The sequence below is a fragment of the Myotis daubentonii genome, chromosome 6, assembly GCF_963259705.1.
Source record: "Myotis daubentonii chromosome 6, mMyoDau2.1, whole genome shotgun sequence".
NCBI classification, from domain to species: Eukaryota; Metazoa; Chordata; class Mammalia; order Chiroptera; family Vespertilionidae; genus Myotis; species Myotis daubentonii.
Genome location: NC_081845.1, coordinates 43513896 through 43538643, shown reverse-complemented (window position 1 = coordinate 43538643; position 24748 = coordinate 43513896). Strand labels below are relative to the sequence as shown.

The window sequence follows — 24748 nt, the reverse complement described above, 5'->3', positions numbered from 1 at the left end:
TCTGCTCACAAAAAGGCAGTTGTCTTGAGAAATGGACAGAAATAGGTCAGTTTTTTTTTTCTTTTGATGGTAAGCATGATACCTGAATTAGTAAAATTTTTATCTGGATAAAGTTGACTTTATGCTGTAGATTCGTTGATGTAGAAGTTCTTTCAAATGGATGTTTTCCTATATAGTCTTGTACTGGGCTGGTGGGTACAAGTCATTGAGTGAGAAGAGGAAGAAAACTGATACATACTGCTTGTCAACAATAGCTGGGTTATATTTGAGGATCATGGAGAGATTAATTTATTAACTTCTTTTTTCAGTAACCCTATGTTTGTTTGTTTTATCACCATTTATCCCCCCTTTACCCACTCCAGTCCCCCTACCCCATTTCCCTCTGCCAATGACCATATTATTGTCTGTCTATGAGCTTGTTTATTTGTTTGTTTTGGTTTATTTTGTTATCTTAATCCTTTCACCTTTTTCACCCAGTCCCTTACTCCCTCCCCCATCCCCTCCTACAGCTACAAGTTCCTATTTTATTAATTTATTTTGTTCAATAGATTCCACATATAAGTGAAGTCATATGGTATTTGTCTTTCTCTGACTGGCTTATTTCACTTAGCACAATACTCTCCAGGTCCATCTCCGCAAAATGTTATGGGTGGTTATAAGGAACAAATAGATATACACCCCTCATCCTCTACCCCCCCACCCAGCCCCCTGCAAACACACCATACCTCTAGCAAATGAGATTAGAGAGATTTTCCTTTGTTTGATGCTATTATTGTTAGACTTTTATAATTCTAATTTATTATAGGGAGGGAAGTTCTAAAAAAAAATATTTAGAAGAAAACAAACTTAGGAAAGAAACTTGCATCAACTTAATTCACCATCCACTTTTTTCTTATAAGATTTTAGGGAAAAAGAGTTGGCTGCCTTTCTTTTTGTTTTTAAGTAAATCTTTATCAAATATTTATACTACATGTTAGCCATATATTATATAATAACAGGTGATAATAGACTCACCTAAGTTAGCTATAATCTAAAGTATGTATTTCTCTTTAGATCTGCAAATAAGGAAGCTTAAAAAGTATTCTACATCACTGAGATACTTAAAGAAGAGACATTAGCAAGGCACACATAGCAGATTTGCCTCGTAAACCCAATGCTAATTTTCCTCCCCTGAAAATTACTAGCAGCATATAGTAAAAGCTACATTGTGAGCTTTTTTGGGGGAGACTCAAATGCTATAATTTATATTGTTTTGATTTTTTTCATAATTCATTGATGTGGAGAAATATCATCAATATTAAATGAAAATGTATGGACATAATTCTTATTGGTAATTTATGACTTTATTTCTTCATGCTATGTAAAATAACACACTCTATCCAAATAATTAATGAGTAGGAGATTATAGTGTCACCAACCAGTATAACTTCATTCATTAGAACATGTCACAATACCTTAATTGCTATAATTTTTTACATTTCATTACATAATTACATCATTCAATTTAAATTGTTTTCATATCAATCCTGTTGGGTGTATAAACTTTTTTTTAGGAAAAATGCCATTGCTCTCTCAAATAACAATAGGAATTTCAATATAATATTAGGATTGAAAGAGCTTGATAACCTCTAAATTCTTTGTAAATAGAGTTAGTAAAATAAATGGTAGCAGAAACTATTCTATTGCTTTTCAACACTATAAAATGTGAACTTATCTCTATTAGAAGTATGTTAATTTAAACTCATTATTAAAATTTCATTTGGAAACCCAGAGATAACCTAATTTTTATGACAAAACTCTATGAAGTTATTATAAAAATCTTCAGTATAAAACTATAGTAATTCTTTCTATTTTGTCTAATGTACATTGGATTAAAAGATAATTTTATTTTCAGTACCTTATTTATACAAAGTAATTCCACCCCACTCCCTTCCTGTATATAACTTAATTTCTTGGTATTCTTCATTAATCCTACATTAATTATTTTAGAATATTTAACAATTTCATTTGCCCTAACTACTCCTGAGATGATAAAATGAGGTGAAATGAAATTACAATAGATTTTCCTATTAATATAATGGATTTAATATTTGAAGCAAAGGTGAAATTATAGGTTTTGAATGTTACTGGCATGATAAACATTATAAACAGATTAGGGCTACAACTGTCATCTAAGTTGGTTCAGAATATGCACCTGAATATTATTTTAACATAATAAAATTAGGTAAGTGTTTCCCTGCTTCCCTTACTATTATTGGTATTGAGAACTGGGGTGCTGGGAGGTGTGTTTAAATATAAGTTTAGCAATTAACTAGACTGACTGAAGATATGTTTTGGAAATGAAAATAGTTAGAAATTTTGCTTATAGAAGGAGATGCCAAAATAAGATTCACATTCAGGGAAATGTTGATTTCAAAATTTCATATCACTATTGCAATTTTTTTAATAAGGAAAATATTAAAGTTAATTTTTAAAATCTTCTACCAAAATATGAAAAAAAAAATATATATATATCTGTATTTCTTAATTCAGATATTTGAGTTGAAAACAAAAATAGTGAATGCTTTCCAAACATACTTCAGTTGCTTTAGATACTTAACTACATATGCAGTGCATAGACTTGATTTTTAAGTATTTTATTTGATAATATGTAATTATATTTGATTCAATAGTGTGTAATTTCAAAGGGTATTTAGTTGGAAGAAAAGAAAGCTCACAACTCATTAAACCTTGTGAAACTTTTATTAAAATTAATTTATAGTTAAAAATTCACCAAGGGAAAAATTTATGTGCTTTGCATGTTTATGATACCTGATTTGCTATTTTTGTATAATCCAGATATTTGCATGTTAGCTAAATCCATTTAAATGTCATAGTGATGCTAGAAAACAAAATGCTACTTTCAAATGCTAACTTCAACTTCTTGTTTATTGCATTATTACTTATTGAGTGTCCATTTTTTAAAAAGCATAGTCTGTTTCGTTTTTCAGTATTAGAAACCACATGATCTCCTGACTGATCTGAGGACAGTCTGCCTTGAGCCTTTTAATACTGGACTTACTGCTTTTAAAACCCTTAGCAAGTGTGTTGCAAGCTAAACACTTGCTTCTGCTCTGTAAGTCTAAGAGAGAATTCTTTAAAATGTAAATTGTGCTCATATTGATTTTAAAATAATTACCTCTTTAGGGCTTGGTAATTCACTTGCAAATAAATAGATACATTGGAAAGAAATCATTGATAGGACTCACCTGTTTTCTTATGCAATGTTAATATGTGAGCTATTTTCCTTAATATTCCCAATTTAAAGCCACTCTTAATTTAATTTGATTGGATAATTGGCTTTTTTTTTTTAAAAAAAGAAAAACACACACCAGTATTAGTAGCTACTTTTTGGAGACTATAAAAAGCCATTGTATAACTTAAAAAATAAATTCCAGCTTTAAGTGTAGAATTATACTTGTTATTTTACATTTGTAAAAGAGGGTCTGAGTTTTATGGCAAATAAAATAATGCTTTTCTTTGGAAATCTCAAAATGATCAAGATATTATAAAAAAGACTTATTTCATAACAAGAAACCCAATCTTAGCTAGTTTAAAACTTAAGTAGGTTGTAGTATAGTATTATGACTTACATTTATTTAAAAAAAATAAATTTCTTTGGATAGTGATAGATTACAAGGATCTGAAGCCACCCTATTCTTGAAGTTAATTTCCTACATCAAATATACATTTTTAAATAGAAATCAACAGGAATACCTACATTTTGAAGACATTTATTATTTATTGTGTCTAGTGTCCATTAATACCTAATAGTGATATTTATTTTTCCTCAAGATCATACTTTTACTAAAAATTATCTCAATTTAAATTTGTCACTAATAAATTACAAATAAATAGAACTGATCACTGTTATCATCTCATTAAGCCCTTCCAATTCATTCAGATCTACTTAATAATATGTTCTATGGCATATTATTGCAGCATTCATATACAAATAACCCTTGTACTTCACTCTGTGTATGGTGACTTTCTGGTACTAAAACTACCACTTATATAATATTAAGATTAATTAATGAACTATGTAAGACAAATTTAACATAAATGGTGTGTATTGTTCAGTGGTGTCATAATTGTTTAATAACTGGCAGTGGCAAAGAGAGGCTTTGATTTGTAACAACTGCCACTTTTTGAGGTATGACTATGACCAATATTAAGCTACCAATTGAAGAGTCACACTAAATGCAAAGTTGGGAAGATAGGTGCAAAGTTGGCTGTCACAAGCCAGTAAGAGTTGTCTCTAGACTACTACTAATATACTATAACATGCTCAAGTGAAGGCAAAAGCATGGGTCATGAAAGTGAACAGCAGTTAGTTCAGACAGAATGAGTTTATACCGATATAGGGGGTATATAGAAGGATATGGGGAAAATAATGGTAATATTGTAGAACCTTGAAAGCAAAAGTAAAGACCTGAGTTTTTATTAATACAATTAGAACCTTTGAAGTAATTCTAAACTTAAATAATATTTATCCTTTCATTCACAAAAATAATTTCATATAGAAAAAATTAGCATGATTTTTAAGTTAACTGAATATTAAAATATCTAAGGAAAAAGAGAAAATGCACTAAGGGAAACTTGAGCTATGCGACAGTCTTATGTAGTTGATGTTTTCTGAATTATTGAGATTCTCTCATTAAACTAGAAAACTTAAACTCATTATGTAGAAAATATTTAACTACGAGCCTGCCAATGTGGCTCTTTGGTTGAGCATTAACCTATGAACCAGGAGGTCATGGTTCAATTCCCAGTCAGGGCACATGCCCAAGGGCTGGATCCCAGTGTGGGGCATGCAGGAGGCAGCCAATCAATGATTCTCTCTCATCACTGATGTTTCTATCTCTTTCCCTCTCCCTTTTTCCCTGAAATCAATTAAAATATTAAGAAAAAAGCCCTAGCCAGTTTGGCTCAGTGGATAGAGCCTCTGCCTGCAGACTGAAGGCTCCCAGGTTCGATTCCAGCCAAGGGCACATGCCAGGTTTGCGGGCTTTATCCCCAGTAGGGGGCATGCAGGAGGCAGCCAATGATTCTCATCATTGATATTTCTCTCTCTCTCTCCCTCTCCCTTCCTCTCTGAAATCAATTAAAAAATATATTTAAAAATAAAATATTTAACAATGAAACAAACTTCATAGCTTATAATTTTTAATCTAAAATTCTTAAAGGAATAAAATTTTAACTCATTCAGTAATAATATTATAAACATTAATGTCCTCTGATAGTTCAGAAATAAGTCCAGAGCTTATGGTAGTAGGAGTAGCTTCACATATGGATAATCAGAAACCTGACAGAACAGTCACTTAATAAATAGGGAGATTATTGTTATCATGGATCTTAAATTAGACCGGGTGAGATTGAACAGGTACTGAAAAGTGATATCAAGGAACTTGGCACATTCTATGTACATACTACTACATCATTCATGGACTAAGGCTTTCATCCTCATGACTACAACTCCAGACTTCATACTTGTATCCTAGCCAGGAGGAAGGGAGAAAGGAAAATGGGTAAAAGACAAAAGACAGTACCTTTTGATTCAGAAAGGAAGTTCTTCCTCTAGCTTCATCTGATTGGCTAGAATTAATTTACTTGGCGATTCCAAAGAGGCTGCTGATGTGATTGTCTTTTATCTGAATACTAGAGGTCCAGTGCACAAAAAGCATGCACTTGTGGGGGGAGGTCCCTCAGCCGGGCCTGTGCCCTGTTGGCAGGGAGCAGGCCTAAGCCGTCAGTTGGACATCCTTAGTGCTGCTGTAGAGGCAGGAGAGGCTCCTGCCATGGCTCACCAGCTGTGAGCCCAGCTCAGGGCTTCTGGGTTAGCGGCGCTCCCCCTGTGGGAGCACACTGACCACCAGGGGGCAGATCCTGTGTTGAGCATCTGCCCCCTGGTGGTCAGTGTGCATCATAGCGACTGGTCATTACACCGTTCAGTCGATTTGCATAGTAGCCTTTTATTATATAGGATATTGCCATCTCAGTTCTTTTGTAAGTAATAAAGGCGTTATTGGGTATGTAATTGAGTCTGCCACAGGCATTATTAAATTGTAAAGTAATGTTTGGCCACACATGAAATTCTCTCAAATTTCTTATTTCAAGTGTTCATTTATGAAATTTTCTGTGTCATCTGTTATTAGGGTATCAGTCTCTAAGCAGCCTGACTACTTCCTTCCTATTTATTATTTTAAAATAACATTTTCTTTAAAACAAGTTAATGAAGATTATTTAAGAATAATGTATCCAAAGTAAGTGTAGATGTTTTATATTTTAGAGATCTTTTGTACTGTCTTTTTTGTTTTGATCTACATTCTTAAAGCATGAACTTACCAAATTAATTTTGTATAAGAATCATGGATTGTTATTTGAATATTATCTTAAGTCATGCTATCAAAATATACTTTTTCAAATCCAAAAAACTAACCCTGGTTTATTTTTTATGTGGAACAGTACTGAACTTCTAAAACAATAGAAAGGTTATAGAAAAAAATTGTTTAATATGGTAGTTACCATAATACTCATACAATATAAATGTATTATAGCACATCATTGGTCAGTTTTCCATAAGACATCAGATGATAAGCTGTTTTTAGGGTGAAAGAAATTAACCCAAGAGAGTTCTATCATCAAATAAGATCAGAAGAACTATGTCCTATATATTGCAAATTCACTATAAAAATATTAAAGGCTCTGAAAAGTCTTCCAATACAGCATGTTCCAAGCATAGTATTTGGCCATATCCTATCTGATAAAAGAGAAACATGGTAATTAGCATATGGCCGCTACCCTTCCATTGGCTAATCAGGGCAATATGCAAATTAACTGCCAGCCAAGATGGCGGCCGGCTGCCAGGCAGCTTAAGGCGAACATGAGGTTTGCTTGCTTCAGTGACGGAGGAAACCAATGTTCCCCGTCTGCCGCTGCAGGCCTCTGAGCTGCAACTCTAAGCAACTATGTTACAAATATAGAAGCTAAACAAAACCCCAGAAACCTGCTTTAGTCTGCAGGGCTTCAGCCAGCAGGATCGCAACATTGTTTCAAATACAGAAGGTAAACAAAGGCCAGAAACCTGCTTTCAGCAGCGGAGGCCTAAGAGCTGGAGCCAAGCCTCAAAGCTAAAGCTGGCCCAGAATAAAAAAAAAAGAAAAAAAGGAGCGATTGGGAGCTTCAGTCACCTGTGAGCCTGAAAACAGCCCTCAGCCCTCACCCAGACTGGCCAGGCACCCCAGTAGGGACCCCCACCCTGAAGGGGGTGTGACCAGCTGCAAACAGCCATCATCCCCTCACCCAGACTGGCCAGGCACCCCAGTGGGGACCCCCACCCTGATCCAGGACACACTTCAGGGCAAACCAGCCGGCCCCCACCCGTGCACCAGGCCTCTATCCTATATAGTAAAAGGGTAATATGCCTCCCAGCACCGGGATCAGTGTGATAGGGGGCAGCGCGCAAACCCCCTGATCGCCCTGCAGCTCTGTGTGTAACAGGGGGTGGGGCCACAACCTCCCAATCTGCCCTGCTCTGTTCTTGACAGGGGAAGGTGCCCCAACCCCCTGATCAGCCCTCCTCTGTGCCTGATAGGGGGGACCTCCCCAACCCCCTGATCGCACTGCAGCTCTGTGTGTGACAGGGTGCGGCGCCCCAACCCCCTGATCGTCCCTGCTCTGTGTGTGATGGGGTAGAGCCATAACCTCCCCATCGGCCCTGCCCTGAGTGTGACAGTGGCGGCGCCCCAACCCCCTGATCCGCCCTGCTCTGTGCGTGACAGAGGGTGGCGCCGCAACCTCCCCATCCACCCTGCCTTGAGTGTGACAGGGGGCGGTGCCCCAACCCCCCAATCGGCCCTACCCTGAGTGTGACTGAGGGTGGCATCACAACCTCCCGATCCGCTCTGCTCTGTGCATGACAGGGGGTGGCGCCCCAACTCCCCAATCGGCCCTGTTCTGAGCCCAACCAGGGACTGCACCTAGGGATTGGGCCTGCCCTCTGCCACCCGGGAGCAGGCCTAAGCCAGCAGGTCGTTATCTCCCAAGGGTTCCCAGACTGTGAGAGGGCTCAGACCGGGCTGAGGGATCTCCCTCCCCCGCAAGTGCACAAATTTTTGTTCACCAGGCCTCTAGTAATCTATATAATCTCAAGATTGTATGTTCTCTATTAATAATCAATTTGTTAATCTGCTGAATCAAAACATTCCTTTGATTTGCAAATTCATTTAACTTTTTTGTTTTCATCATATGAATTTTATGGTGATTAAATAACCTGAAAAAGACTGAGTTAGTGTCTATGCTCCTGATTCCTCATGGACTTATTTTGCTGATATTCATGGAAATCAAATAATGAATGTGACATTTTTAAATTTAATTATGGAATTTAAGAAGTATTCACTTTCATTTAAAAATGCCTGCTGTTATGACAACTTATTATACTTAGTTGTGAATTTGTTTTGCTATTAAATTATCAGAAAGACACTCATTGAATATTTAAGTAAATTCATTGAAATTATAAAATAATTATATAATTTTGGGGGGGGGGAGACAGAATAATAATAAACCTAGCAAATAAACTCTGTTTTTCATAGGAAATTATGATTTGGGAGGAAACATATGACTTAAATAAATTCCAGTTTATTAACAATTTTACCATGTGTGTTAATAGAGAAAGTCTTTTGAAATATAATTGATTATTTTATGTTTATTGCAAGGATAATCAACACTATAGGTAGATGAATTTTGTAGATTTTTATTTGAGACATAATTTTGAAGCTACATATTTTTATGCAGTTGTAATCTTTTGTTAGAATCTTATTTGTCTATCTTATAATCCACATTCTATAAACAGGCCTGATGGAGGTCACTGTACTTGAAATCTCATGTATATATTAGACAGTATCACATGGTAATTATTAATATTCTGTGTATGGAAAACAAGGATTGAAAGTGCAAGAGCCAGAAAATAAGTAGTAAATTCACTAATAGGTGAGCCTACAGTGTCTAACACTCAGCTATAATGGTATTAAATGCCTTGTCTAAGGATAGCCAACAATTTTATCTACATGTTTCTAGTTTGCTCATCTTATGTTGGTTGGACAGGTAGCAATTTTGAATGGCTCATCCTGAAATGAATGCAATTATCAAAGGATTATATTGTCTATCCTGCATGGCATTCACTCATTTTAATCTTTTGTGTGCAGCCTTCTAGCTCTTCATATACACTTTCATTTATAGCTAATGGGAAGTATTATGGCTTAGGCTTTAGCCTATTTCAAATAAAATATGCTGTTAGATAAAAGCTTCATAAATGGCAGCTGCTCTTTCTCAAATTTACACTGAGTATTGTTTCTTTGTTTTCTAGAATCAGTGTCAGTATGTCATTTGTTTACTTTGTGATCATAAGAAAGTATGTACCCAAATTATTAAGCCTATCATCATAATTTACATCAAGATTGAGATTATGTAAATTCAGGTTGAGTTCTAAATAATAATACATCATGATTTTTTTGTTCAGTGACCTTTACCTTGTCTGAAGATTATTCTCATTGGCTCTATCAATCCTCTCTATCAGTTATCAAAAAGTAATATGCATAAAAATCAAAATTTGAAAAAATTTTATGTATTCTCCATTCATAATCCCTAATAATATATTTATTTGAAATAACCTGTGACTATACTTAAAGTAGTTCAGAAGGAAGAAGGTAAAACTTTAATTGTACAAGTTTGATTAAATGAAAAAGTATTACATAAGTCAGTTACAGTTTTGTGAATAAACATTCTGGATGATGAAGATGATGACTTTTTATTACAACATTAAACAAGTAGAGGCAATATATTTTTATCTCCTGATCTAACTGAGATATGAAAATCCATTCAGAAATTTCATTGTTAGTACAAGTTACACAAAATATTAATTCAAAGATCCAAATTGTTAAGAGAAGTTACACTTTTCGCTTTTAACATGGGTATTTTAAAGGAATTTTGTGTGAAAGGATTTTCTATAAAGGCTTTTTTTTTTCCTCTTTGGAATTTTATTATAAAGTGTTTGTGTATGTGTGTATATGCATATACGTGTGTTTTAAACCTTAGGGTAAAGACTATAAACACACTGACTTTGGAGGATAAATTCCTGTACCCCCAGTTTTTGAGTAGTCATCTTTGTAGAACACTGACTAAGCAATGTGGAGAAATACAAACTTAATGTGTTCCCATCTAAATGAAAGGTTTTAAAATGTCATGTTGCAAAAGGACAAAAGTACACAGCGGAGTACCAAATAATAATCAGTCCATCCAGAGACATCACTCTAAAGGGCATGAAGGGTGAGGTGGATTCCAAAAGAAGACAAACTCAGTAGGCTCACAGAGTTAGGAAAGAAAGGCTGGCATTTCATTGTTAAGCATTGCCCACAGAAGATGCCACCCAATTGATATGTTTGTCTATAATGTGTCTGAAGGCTAAATGCCAGGTGACAATAAACAGCCAGCAATCCCATTTCTAGTTTTTGGCTCTGTTAACTACATAAAACCTACCTGATTTATTGGCCTAATAAGTAGTGAATGTTAGTCCACACTAGGAAGTAGTAGTGCAGTAAACAACACACTGCTTTTGATTGTTACTTATTCTCATTTATTGTTTGAATATCCAGGCACTTGTATAGTTATCAGTTTATGAATAGACAAAGCATTATTAACAAAGCAATGAAACGATTAAATCTTTAAAAAGATTATGAATAGATTGCCAGAGATTGACAATGGGCACACTGTGCAATATACAGATGTTGTAACATAGAAATTTACCCCTGAAACCTATATAATCCTATTAACCAACGTCACCCCATTAAATTTAATAAGTGAATGAATAAATAAAAAAATAAAAGCAATGAGATTGTAGCACACAATTCTGAAAATCATTCAAATATGATATTTTGAAAGCAGAAGTATATATTAAGGGATATGATTTAGAGACATAATATTTGAAAAAGAAACTGGTGCATGTTTGTCTTTTTTCAATACAAAATTATAAGTTCTTGAAATACTTTAAATAGAACAAATTAGATTGAGGTATGATAGGAATTATTTGTCATTTTAAAGCATTATGACATTTAGAAAAACTGAATTGTATGTTTAAAAATAATATTAATAAGTATACCATGCCATGACCGGTTTGACTCAGTGGATAGAGCATCAGCCTGCAGACTGAAAGGTCCCAGGTTCAATTCCGGTCAAGGACATGTACCTGGGTTATGGGCACATCCCTAGTAGCAGGTGTGCAGGAGGCAGCTGATCGATGTTTCTCTCTCATTGATGTTTCTAGCTCTCTGTCCCTCTCCCTTTCTCTCTTTGAAGAATCAATAAAAATATATTAAAAAATAAATAAATATACCATATCATGAAAACTAACCTATAAAATTTTACATCTGTGACTAATACACAGAATTTTAACATGTAATCAATGGGACCCCTTTCTAAAAATAAAGAAACTGAGGTCTAAAGATACAGGCAATCTGACAAAGCTTAGATGTCAATCATAGAACTGGAGCCAAATTGCTAATAGTCATCACAGCATTAAGACAAAACTTAGCCTTAATAGACACATTAACATAACTCCATTTTTACAACTACAACTACAGCTCAAAGTTTAAAGTATTGAACCTGTTGGACTTTAAAAAGTATTATAGCTAACAATGTGTCTTGTCATTTTCAAGATGAATCTGTTTCCTGCTAATATTTAATATCCTATCTAATAATAGAGAAACATGGTAATTAACCATAACTTCGCTACCCTTCCCATTGGCTAATCAGTGAGATATGCAAATTAACTGCCAACTAAGATGGCGGCTGGCAGCCAGGCAGCTGAAGCGAACAGGAGGCTTGCTTGCTCCAGTGATGGAGGAAGCCAAGGTTCCCCGCCTGCCGCTGCTGGCCTCTGAGCTGCAGTCTAAGAAACAATGTTGCAATTATAGAAGGTAAATAAACCCCAGAAACCTGCTTTCAGCCATCAGAGCTGGAGCGAGCAGGACCGCAACAGTGTTACAATTATAGAACCCAAACAAATGCAGATACCTGCTTTCAGCAGCCATGGTCTCAGAGCTGGAGCCAAGCCTCAGAGCTAAAGCCAGCTCTCAGCTCCAGTGACAGCCATAGAAGGTAAATAAATCCCAGAATAAAGAATAAAAGAAAAAAAGGAGAGGTTGGGAGCTTCAGTCACCTGCCAGCCTGTAAATGGCCCTCAGCCCCTCACCCAGACTGGCCAGGCACCCCAGTGGGGACCCCCACCCTGAAGGGGGTGTGACCAGCTGCAAACAGCCATCATCCAGGCTGGCCAGGCACCCAAGCAGGACCGCCACCCTGATCCAGGACACCCTTCAGGGCAAACCAGTCAGCCCCCACCCGTGCACCAGGCCTCTATCCTATATAGTAAAAAGGTAATATACAAACTGACCCTAACAGCAGAAAGACTGGGAATGACTGGTCACTATGACACACACTGACCACCAAGGGGCAGATGCTCAATGCAGGAGCTGCCCTCTGGTGGTCAGGGCGCTCTCACATGGGAGGAGCTCTGCTCAGCCACAAGCCAGGCTGATGGCTGCCCATACAGCGGTGGTGGTGGGAGCCTCTTCTGCCTCCTCAGCATCGCTAGGGATGTCCAACTGCAGTTTAGGCCTGCTTCCTGCTGGCAAGTGGACATTCCCCGAGGCCTGCTGGGCTGCCAGAGAGATGTCTGATTGCCATCTTAGGTCCAATCCCCCGGGGAGCGGGCCTAAGCCAGCAGGTAGTCATCCCCTGAGGGGTCCCAGACTGTGAGAGGGCACAGGCCGGGCTGAGGGACTCCCCTCTCCCCCGAGTGCACAAATTTTTGTGCACTGGGCCTCTAGTTTTAGATATTAGGCTATATATTTTATCATTTTTCCTGTAGAAGTTCTTAAGATGTTTTTAATCTTTTTGACTATACGAAAAATTTAGTGTTGTATGAGGTAAATAATATTAGACAATATGCTACATTTTACTTTGTCACTTAGCTTCTCATTTATATTTTTCCATTTTATTGAATGTATTTGAGTGACACTGGTTACCAAAATTATACAGGTTTCAGATGCACAATTCTACATTAATTTTGCTCCAGAAAGTTTATCTATTCCTTGATGATATTTTTTCAGTATAATTGAGTATGAATTAAATTAAATTTTGCTACTTACAATCTTATATTTATGTGAAAATTTCAGGAACCCTAAGTCAATGTTAACAGATATCAGAGGAGAAGCAAAATAAATAAGTAAATAAATAAAACAAGTAATAGGATATAGTAGAAATAGTAAATAATTGTACAAAATAATGTGGAATAATTTATTAAATTCACTATCATTCAATTAATAAATTTGCAGAATGTAATGTGTTTAGTGAGTAGTGAGTATATTGATTTAAGTAAAAACATTCTTATGAAAAGACAGATAAGAAAAAAGAATAAAAATACAAACATACCATTCACAAAAAGTAGCAGATTAAGACAATTGAGGGTAAATGAGATAAAACAATCTTAATAAGACCATTATAAAATTCTTTTGAAATAACAAGAATATTTTATGCCATTCCCTTAACTTATACGTGAGAAAATTGAGGAACTGAGTGGTCAAAAGACTTATTGGAAGTCATATAATCAGAGGCATGTCATGACTAATATTGGCCTCTCAAATATAACATAGAATTTAAAGTATTCTCATAAAAAGTAGATATTAAAGAACATTTTGAAACATTAGTGTCAACCTAAAAATAAAAGGCTAAAATGTGAGGCAAGAAGATTTTATCTGAGATCCAAACAACTATTCAGAAGCACTGATTTAGGAAGAAATGCAAAAGGAATTAAGTCAAGGATGGAACTTTTATAGGTGCAAATAAACTAAGTTATTCTTTAGCTATATATGACAGTGCTAATTCTAAAGAATGTCTTTGCCCTGCCCTGCTGGTGTAACACAATTGTTGAGCATTGGCCTATGAGCCAGGAGGTCAGTGTTTGATTCCTGGTCAGGGCACATGCCTGGGTTGTGGGCTCCATCCCAAGTAGGGGGCATGCAGGAGGCAGCTGATCAATGATTCTCATCCTTCATGTTTCTATTTCTCTCTCCCTCTCCCTTCCTCTCTCTCTGGTCAATAAAAACATATTTTTTAAAAATGTCTTTAACTTTCAGTCTGGTAGTCAAAATATCTGCTTGCAAACAGTCGTTTGAAAGATAATGTTGCTCTGCCCCAGTCCAATGGTATTTTGCCAAATTTAAACATTCCTAAGGTTTGACAAATAAGACATGCATAAAAGTATGTTTTTTAAAAGGCAAGCAAAGCAGTTCTTCTGGGATGAGAGCTCCAAATCCATTCTGGAGTGGCTCCATGTACAGTGGGGCTTTGACTTACAAGTGTCCCGACTAACGAGTTTTTTGAGATACCAGCTGTCTCTAGGCCGATTTTTTGCATTGAGTTGATAGAGTAATTTGAGTTAATGAGCTCCTTAAGTATCTCGGTCTCGGAACGAATTAAACTCGTAAGTCAAGGCCCCACTGTATATTATTTTTACATAAGTAAAACTAAATTCAAGGTAAAAAGAGCTTATTAAATAACTATAAGGTGTTACACAGCATAAAACATTCATGAGGAACTGATCAAATCATTGGCTCTGTCATCAATGTGGAAAGGATTCCATATGTTAATATTAGGTGAAGTTTTTTGGAAATAGTACAAATCATAACACAACTTAAAAAAAATATGATGATTGAGATAAGTCCTAGGAAGCCCTGTAAAGAGTGTCAGGAAGTAATATTTAAGAGCTTTAAATACATACTAAGATGGTTTCATAGTGAATGGAAAATTTTAGAGTGCTGAGTGAGAAGATTTCTTTTTTAAATAAGATCATTAGGGTTTTAGAAAAAAATGCTGCTGTAAGAGGTTGGAACAGTCTATTTGTTTAGCAGAGCAGATAGTCAAGCTTGAGATGGAAAAAATATTTGGAGGAATTAAAGAACTGATAGCTTAGAGAAATGAACAGACACAGATGGCTTCTAGGCCTTCTTTCACGAACACATTTTTCTACTTTCTTGGACTGGGATAAGTAAATCTATATAAATAAACCAGAATGCAGAAGAAAAATGTATTTTTTTGAAATGTATAAAATATCTTTGCCTCTGAAAAAATAAATAACTAAATGTGTATGATATAAGTTTGCACATATATGCGTATATATGCATATGTAAATATACATATATATAGATGCATGTGAATTCTCATTGACTAGAAGTGAAAACAATTCCTCATTGTATAATAAAGACATTTCGCCAAAACCGGTTTGGCTCAGTAGGTAGAGCATCGGCCTGCGGACTGAAAGGTCCTGGGTTCGATTCTGGTCAAGGGCATGTACCTGGGTTGCGGGCACATCCCCAGTATGAGATGTGCAGGAGGCAGTTGATCGATGATGTTGCTAACTCTCTATCTCTCTTCCTTCCTCTCTGTAAAAAATCAATAAAATATATTTAAAAAAAATAAAGACATTTCACTTATACAAATACTAGGGGCCCGGTGCACGAAATTCGTGCACTGGGTGTGTGTGGGGGGGAGTGTCCCTCAGCCCAGCCTGCCCCCTCTCACATACTGGGAGCCCTCAGGCGTTGACCCCCATCACCCTCCAATCGCAGGATCGGCCCCTTGCCCAGGCCTGACGGCTCTGGCCTAGGCGTCCGGCCCGGGCAACGGGGACCTGCAGGTGCAGCAGCCCCGTGATCGTGGGCTTCGCTTTAGGCCCTGGCAAGGGGCCCCTAGCTCCTGGGACTGCCAGCTTCGACCGTGCCCAGCTCCCATCGCTGACTCCACCCCTACTTCCTGCTATCACTGGCCAGGGCAGGAAAGGCACCTGATTCTCCGATCATGGCTGGGGGGGCAGAGCAAAGGCTCTTAGCTCCCCCCTGGGTTTCCGATCACTGTCAGTGGCAGGGGGCTTCTTCCTGCTTTCCCTTTCGCCTCCCTGCATTGTGCCTACATATGCAAATTAACCGCCATCTTGTTGGCAGTTAACTGCCAATCTTAGTTGGCAGTTAATTTGCATATAGCCCTGATTAGCCAATGAAAAGGGTATCGTCGTATGCCAATTACCATTTTTCTCTTTTATTAGTGTTGATAATATAAAAATTATTGCCCCCAAAAATCTGATAAAATTGGAAATGTTTAAAGTTTTGAGGACACAGACTAATTTAAATATAATGTTTGGAAACAGTACATTCTACAAACTTTTACTATAGGCAGTTACAAAATTTAAGCATTAATCCAAATCACATAAATTTGTTTAATATTTTATAAAGAATAAGAAACATTTACTGAACATTATCAGTGCTATATTTTTCTATACTATGGAGCAGAAGAAAGGTGTGATTATAATTTAATGCAAAAATTTGTTATATCTGCTACATAATTCAGTCATTTGTTTGCACTCAAAACTATTATTTGCAAGGTCAAATATTGTAAGTAAATGGTCATTTTATGTGTTCTTTTTTTACCACATAATTTATGCCACTTACCGCTTCTCGGCCTTTTGGCTAAGATCAAGTGTAGTATCTGTTCTTATCAGTTTAATAATTTATGCCACTTTCAAAAGTCATGTGATTAGGGAATTTTCTTTGTTAAAATAGATAGTACAATTTAGAAAATGTTACATTTTTCCCTTAAAGTTATTAATATCATTTTAGAATTTTATATCCAATTTCATAGGTTAAAGTGATTAATAGATAATTCATATTTTGATTTAAAATTTAGTTAGTGGTTAGTAATCTATTTTTATTGTCCACTACTACTACATATCTACTAATCTACTTTTCTGTTATAAAATTGCAGGTATCTAAATAAATCTATTTTTCTACATTTTATCTTAAACTGAATAAATATTAATTTTTCAGTTTACTTGATTTTCAGTTTATTGGTTGAATGGCTAAGATAGAAATTCAGGAATCATGTATGTACTTTTAAAACTATAAAATGTCCATTGCAATATATATTCATATCTATATACCATTTATATAACCACTAAGTAAAGAAAAAAAATGATGATGACTTTGGTCACAATAAAAATTTTTGCAAGCAAGCTAAACTAGTTTTTCTAGTTCGCTGAAATACAGTAGTAATTAATAAATGACAAATCTTCCTAAATTATACTCTGAAAGTGATAAAGTTTTCAAGTTTCTTGCCAGGGGAAAATTTATACAACTACTTAAAAAAACCTTATTTTAAATATGCATGTTGAAAGAGATGAGCTTTGATTACATTATTTTGTCCTATTTGTCCTTTTTAAGTAATTACCCATTTAATATGCTGCAAGAAGACAGATAATCAATAAGATAATGGGTATCTTTTTGAAAGAGTAATGAAATCTTGGGTTACCAAAGTTTAAAGATAGCATTAGTGATAACTGAGGTAGGCATGGGGGCAGCCTCACACTGAGAAACTGAGGAAGAGAGAGAAGACACGAGGTGATGATAGGTGAGAATACTAATAGTAATGGAAAACATCTCTCAGGAAATGTATCTTAATCTATTTGTTCAACAGTGTCTCTATACATACATATATTGTGTGTATATACTTTTTTTAATTTAGAGCTTTTATGAATTTGTCCATATTTGATGGACAAAATATTTTAAGATGATAAAAACTAAAGGCAGGGTGACAAATTATTTTTTTAAGTTTTTTTTATATTTTGCTTTAACATATAGCATTTTTTTTTAAGTTGCAGAGGGTGATGATGAATAATGACTTCTGCTTCTCTGAAGAGTTAATATACATAAAGTTTTGTACCCTTGCTGCAATGCTTTATACATATTTCAGTGTATAGTGTAATGTAGTATAAAGTAGAGAAGCACCAGCTGTATCAAATGAAGGAAAGACATAAATATGCATAAAATTTTATTTAAAGTTTAAAGAAGTAGTTAAAAAAATCTGTAAATGCAATAAAAGTTATCTGGTAGCTTTAATATATCTGCTGCTGATTTAATATGTTCTATATTAGAAGATATTGAATTAAAGATCCACCAAGATATTTTTTAAACTTAATTATTATTAGTAGTAATTAATTTGTTTATTTAACCATTTTAATGTTTAAGTATCTTTTGGTTTAAATGTATTAAATATTTTAATATTGACCATGCTCTACTTCCTCTTGACTTAAACCCAATAGAAGTCCTTATTCTTCAGAATCTGACATTAAAAACAGTTCAAATAATGGTCTCATCCATTCTTCTCACAAAGCATTCTTTGTTCCATATTTAGAAATCATGTCATTCAGGGAGTAAAGAGAACTTGAGAGCATTTAACCCAGTGCCATCATTTTGCAGAGAAAGAAAATGAGGTGAAGTGACGTGTCTTATAATACAATTAGACAGCAAATGAGAGAGAGAGAGAGAGAGAGAGAGAGAGAGAGAGAGAGAGAGAGAGAGAGAGGAACTCATAGGGCACCACAGACAAAACTACATCTATTGTAGAGACAACCATCAATTACATTTAATTGTTGGGCATCTACCTAGATGGCACAGATATCATAAAGTGTTAGTTCAAAAAATACTGGGCAAATATAACAAAAAGGCAATCTTATGTTAGGTAATTAAAGAAAGATTAGGACTTTTAAAAGAAGAATTTTTTTTTTTGAACAGCAAAACAATAGGCTCTCTAAACAGCTGATTCAGCTCCCAGTAGTTAGCATTACTAAGTGTGGAAGGGATTCCTGTGCCAATCCTACAGCGCTGTCGACACTCAGTATTTATGTGCACCTCTTTGAGTCCTGCTCCAGGATTATGTTATCAACAGTGGTCACCAGTGGTGGGAAAGCTGTGCCTTAGCGGGCTGAATGATGACTATAGCTTCTCTGGGCACATTTAATAGCTATGCTTTCATTCACAGCCCAAATCCTGCTAACAGGGGGGGCATCATTGTGCCTAGACTTCAGTTCCATGAAGAGATCTGTTGTTCTTAGTATTTCTGAACTACCTCATCTAGATGCATGTTGTTTTCTGTGCCATCAAATAATATCTCGTGCCTACTACTTTTTGTGCTATTTCTCCTAATGCTGGGCATCCAGCAGCTGCCTGAGTGGGCATGCTAGTGTTATTTATTCATTTTTAAAGGAAGTTTAAATTTCTCAGGTAGTGTTTCAAAGCAAGTTTCACCAATCACTCAGGAAATGCAAGCTTACAATGAAAGTAATAGAAAGCTCTTATTTATTTCTTTACTTATTTCTTTATTTTTACTTCTACTCATTTTTAATGTGCATGGGCTTATAGTCATTCTGGCATTTTGCTTATTATTCAGAGAAAGAGCTAGCTGAATGAATATAGAAGCTATATGATTTTTAAATACATTTTATTATCTTTGTAGGTTTAAAGCTGTAGTTTAAATACTAGTATGAAAAAATCTTGCTCAGGAAGTGTGTCACACAGAAAGGTAGGCAAGGGAGATAGGGTTAAGACAAGCACTGTTTGTCCAAAGTTGTTACTAGTTGTCAATATTACCACCTTGCATTTGCTTGATAACATGGATATTGAAGAAGATGTAGATCTCAGTAATAGTTTTCTGAACACCAGAATACCTTTATATTACACTTAACAATCTCTATGTGCTATTGACTGAGAAACACTGTTATGATCATTATCCACTAAAAGGCAATTCTTCCCTGTATCTACTTCACCCAGTAATATCACACATTCTAAATAATATAAAACAAAGTGCTAGTGGATTTCACTTTTCTGTATATATGGACTCTGTAAAACCATAGTATTTATACTTCCTGTGGTGTCCCAATGCTATAGGAGATATAGAATTAAAATGACAGTCTCTCTTCTTAAACAGTCTATTATCCCAATAAGAGAATTAGGCTTTAAAATATGAATAGAATTACATTGAATAGAGAAAAATGGGAGAGAGCATCTTGGGGAAGGAAATTAAAATAAATGTGGCATATATCCTCTGTATTTGAGTATGATATTAATGTACTCTAATGGGGGAATATTTTAGCTATAATACCATTAGCAAAAGTATGGAAATGTTAATATAAATGTCATTTTTTATATATTTATTGTTCTATTTTAATCAGTTATGTGCATTTTGTTGGGACTTAGTAGGAAACATGGTGAGATGACTCAAGTTTCAAAAGTTTTAAAAATTGGGCAGATGATGTTAGAGTCGAATGAAAACTGATACAGATTTCTTATAAGTTTTTGATGAAAAAATTAACAGTATTAACATATGGAAAGATTTGCATGACAGTCATGTGTAGGATGGACAAAAGAGATGGGATTGGGGGAATCAAAGGGAAGGAAGACCTGTTGGGTTTAACCAAAGCCCAAGCTAAAATTTCAGTAATAGAGGGAATGTGAAATGGGAAAGGCTGGGCAAATGCAAGAATTATTTTGAAGAAAAAAATACACTAAACCTTGCTGATACAATGAATATAGACCATGAAGGAGAGGATAGACAAATTACTTCAAGAATTTTCATCTTGACCATTAAAAACGTCCAGCTTATCTGCAAAATTCATCAAGTTTAGACACAGGGTGGGATTGGTGTGAGGACGATGAGCAATTTGCTTTGGCTCATGCTGAGTTTGAGGTATGGCTCTACATTCTCGTGGAAATCCCCTGCAGGTAGCTAGGAATACAGGATGGGACCACTGGTGAGACTCAAGTGAGAAGTGAGATTCAGATACATAGGTGTTCAAGTTAATCCAAAGTCAGCAAGGGGCTATACCAAAAAGAAAAAAAGGGCATGGTCTATCAGCCGTGGGCAAACTACGGCCCGCGGGCCGGATCCGGCCCGTTCGGCTGTTCTATCCGGCCCGCGGAGCCGAAAGAGCGGAGGGTTCTCTTGCTCTCCCCTCCGCTCCTTCACCAGCAGCAGTGTTAACATGGCCACGTCGGGGAACACGGCCGCAGCTCCTTCTTCTGAGTCCAGTTTAAGAACCCATTGTGGCCCTCGAGTCAAAAAGGTTGCCCACCCCTGGCTCTAGTTTAACAGAGATATGTAAGGACGATTGCAATGTGTGAGTTCTTTTGATTTGGAGTGTGAAGTAATGTCCTCTCAATGTTGTTGCTTTTCTGTTTTCAATTTTAATTTTTTCTACTTGGACATTTTTTGACATTGTGATAACTAGCTAATATATTGTAACAAAGTGTATCTACTCATCAGGTGGTATTACGACTGTATGATGTAATTCATAAGCTTTGAGGTGCTTTTTAAAGAACTATAATTTTAATAGTAACACATTTATTATAGAATAAGAATATTCATAAGAATAGTAGCACATTTTGCTTCATGAAACAGTATAGGGATTATTACAGTACTGTCTTCTATTCAGTCCTGGGTAATTTGTAAAGTACAACTATGCAATCAGAAATTTAGAATTGTCTATGTACTTGAGCTGCATTTACTTGAACTAAATATATTTATGTTTCGTGTTAATTTTAAAAAAATCATCTTTCTAAATTATAAACTCACATATTTTCCAGTGTATGTAATAATGTTTTTTAAGATGTTTTGTTACTTTCATTTCTTTCTTAAACATATTTTAACTTCATCAACTTCAAAACCTCACCGCCTCATTTTTCATTATGAAGCCTTTTTACATCTGAGCGTAGCAAACATAATACAGCCTTAACTAATATCCTGCTCATTAATGATTTGGAAGGTAACTGAAATTAACTATAGCTAGGAAAGTGTTTTTCTTAGAAACCAATTCTTAAAGTAGTTTAGATGTGCTTAATTGAAAAATTCCAATTTGGGCTCGTGTGACATATTCTAATGCACACACAATTAGTTTGTAAGTAAAACAAATTTAATTTACTGAGTAGAAACTATTTTGGGAAATATGTTTGTTATTAATAACTATTGAGACAAGATGTACATTAACAACTGTTATAGAATATCATCATTTTAATTTCTGAAACATATTTGTTATATAAATTGAAGTTTCTTGGTGTGAACCCCTGTGCTTTGTACAGGTGTTAGAAAGAGAACCTGATGGCACGGTGTTTGATATAGGGCATTTCTCAGTCATATGACATTTTTTTGTCACAGTTTTTATGGACACATAAAATATTTTAAGGTTACTTCTTGATATTTTCTTTGCTGAAACCAAAGTTAATTAAAAATGAATGACTTTGAAAAATAACCAGTCAGCCCTTGAAGATTTCTTTTTCCTCTTCCAATATGTTGAGTTAAATTCCTTTAACTTGATTTATTCCATCTCAAAGATTTTGTGAGGTTTCACAAAAATTGCTGAGGCTCTTGCTTTTAGCATTTCTTCATGGATTCAAGAAGATAACTTTTCCTGACAGTGTAAGAGAAGCAATATTATATTCCATGTGCAAAATAGTTAGAATGTAGGTGGCAATGTCAAAATATAGAGCAAAGATAATATTGTAAAAAAAAAAAAAAACTTTAGACTTCAGGTGAACTGGAATTTCCCTTAAGGATTTCATATCTATGCATACATTAAGCTTGGAATGGTGGAAATTTAAAAACTTCATGATGTATTTTTTAATAGAATTCATATGTCAATGTTTTTGTTCATTGAAACAAAAACAGAAACCAATTCTTAAAGTAGTTTAGATGTGTTGAAATTTTGTGAATATTTTTTTGTATTCCAATGACATTACGCCACTATAACCAAATCTTAATTTTTGAATGCTCTCAGTGTGCAAAAATGACTCTGTAAAATGCAGGGTAAAATGTGCCAAAAAATTATCAAAGAGTCTTTTGTATTCTAAGTGAAAAATCAACCAATTCCTAATTGACTAGACAGTAGGAACACTGGAAATAATATTCTTCTATCACTGAGAACTGAATTAGACCATAAGACATCCCTTTTCTATCAGAGATGATAAAGATTGAAATGTTGACCTGGGTGGGCCACAGTAAGACAGCAGAAACTTGCTTGAATGAGAATATTGTACACCTGGCTCCAACCTTCTCTACACCAGGGCAGAGATCCCTGATCTATCTGAATCTTGTTTTTTATAATAATGATAATAATATTATTCTTACCTTGGATCAATTTTTTGAAGTTCAAAATGAGATAACTGGATTTGTTTTTTATAATTGGCAAGTATGACACAAACTTAAGGTGAGATTATTATTGTTATTAATTATATGTCTCATTTTAAGTTTATTATTTATGCTTGCCTTAACTGGAATACCTCAACTGGTCTTTTTACACCTTGTTTTAAACTCTTCTTTTAGGGAAAGGCAGCCCTGCTGTTAAAAGGCTTCAGAAGTTTCCACTTATAGCACTCTTTAAGGCATTCCTGAATTAAACTAATAGTAATTCTATTTCCTACAAATAGAGCTATGCTTGGAACTCTCATTCAGTCTGGGTCCAATTTCCAGAAATACCCTTTCATTTCTGATTATTTGCTTTCATGCTAGAGATATTTATGGCATCCACTTCCATGCTCTGCTTTTCAAGTAAGTGCTAAACAAACTAGTGGCTCCATGCTAACCAGTATTAGTACTAACCTGGCCTGGTCACTTGTGCTGACAAAGCATATACTAGTAGCTCAGTTAAGTAATAGAGAATAATTGTACATGGTTTAATGGGAGGGTGATTTGGAAAAGCTACAGAGTTATGGCTGAAAACACAGCTTATAGTCATTCTGTGAAGGATTTTAATGTATATGGGTTTTTATGTAGTTGATGTTGTACATATTAATATTGAAAAGTATACTCTCAGGTGGCTGAAAATCCATTTTAGGTCAAAAGAGTGATTAGGAATAAATATATATATTTGAGGTGACTGAAATATATTTTATGAGCAGAAAATGGAGGCCAAAAAAATTTTTAAAAGTGAGTCTGAAGTAGAGGGGAGGTAGGCACAGGTATCAAAGCAAGATATGTTGGAAACAGAGAGGACAGGGTTAAGCATAGCAGTTATTCTTAGTGGGGGAGATGATTTAGTTTAGAAAATGGAAATAGAATCAGAACTGTGCTGACTTAAACATGAGGGAAATAGAGCAGACCACAGACAAAGCAATTAAAGGAGTGTGTGTGTGTGTGTGTGTGTGTGTGTGTGTTTTGTCACAGTGGTTGGCAAACTCATTAGTTAACAGAGCCAAATATCAACAGTACAACGACTAAAATTTCTTTTGAGAGCCAAATTTTTTAAACTTAAACTATATAGGTATGTACATTGTTATTAACTTAATTAGGGTTCTCCTACGGCTTAGGAAGAGCCACAATCAAGGGGCCAAAAAGCCGCATGTGGCTCGCGAGCTGCAGTTTGCTGACCACGGGGAGGGTATTGCTTGGGAGCAGGAATAAGAGGATAAAAGGAATGACTTACATTCCCTCCAGTAAGAGAATGCTAATGAATCAAATGGAGATAGGAAAAACATTCTGAGTATCATCATAAGGAGCAATTTACAAAGATAGTATGGGGGGGGGTGTAGATTTACAGCTTTTGAAGCCATTGTCCATTGGAAATTTTCATGTAAGGGGAAAAGCAGAGAAAGTGGAGTATCTGAAAGGTGTGCATAATTTGGATTTAAGTGTTACTTTACCGTACATTTTTTCCTCTCTTTCAATTCAATTATAAAGGAGACATTCTCACTGAAGTAGGTAGTCCTCTGCAACCAGTGTCAGTGTCTGTAGATTCTTCCCACTGTCTTCCTCCATTTCATCCTTCCCTCTTTTCTTTCCA

The 24748-nt window shown here is 35.4% G+C and overlaps 1 protein-coding gene and 1 pseudogene across 6 annotated transcripts in view; both read left to right on the top strand.

The window, feature by feature from the left end:
- GRIK2 (glutamate ionotropic receptor kainate type subunit 2) overlaps positions 1-24748 on the top strand; it is a 567703-nt gene that overhangs the window by 432200 nt on the left and 110755 nt on the right. The window lies entirely within an intron of this gene.
- Positions 16594-16718, top strand: LOC132237858 (U2 spliceosomal RNA; annotated as a pseudogene).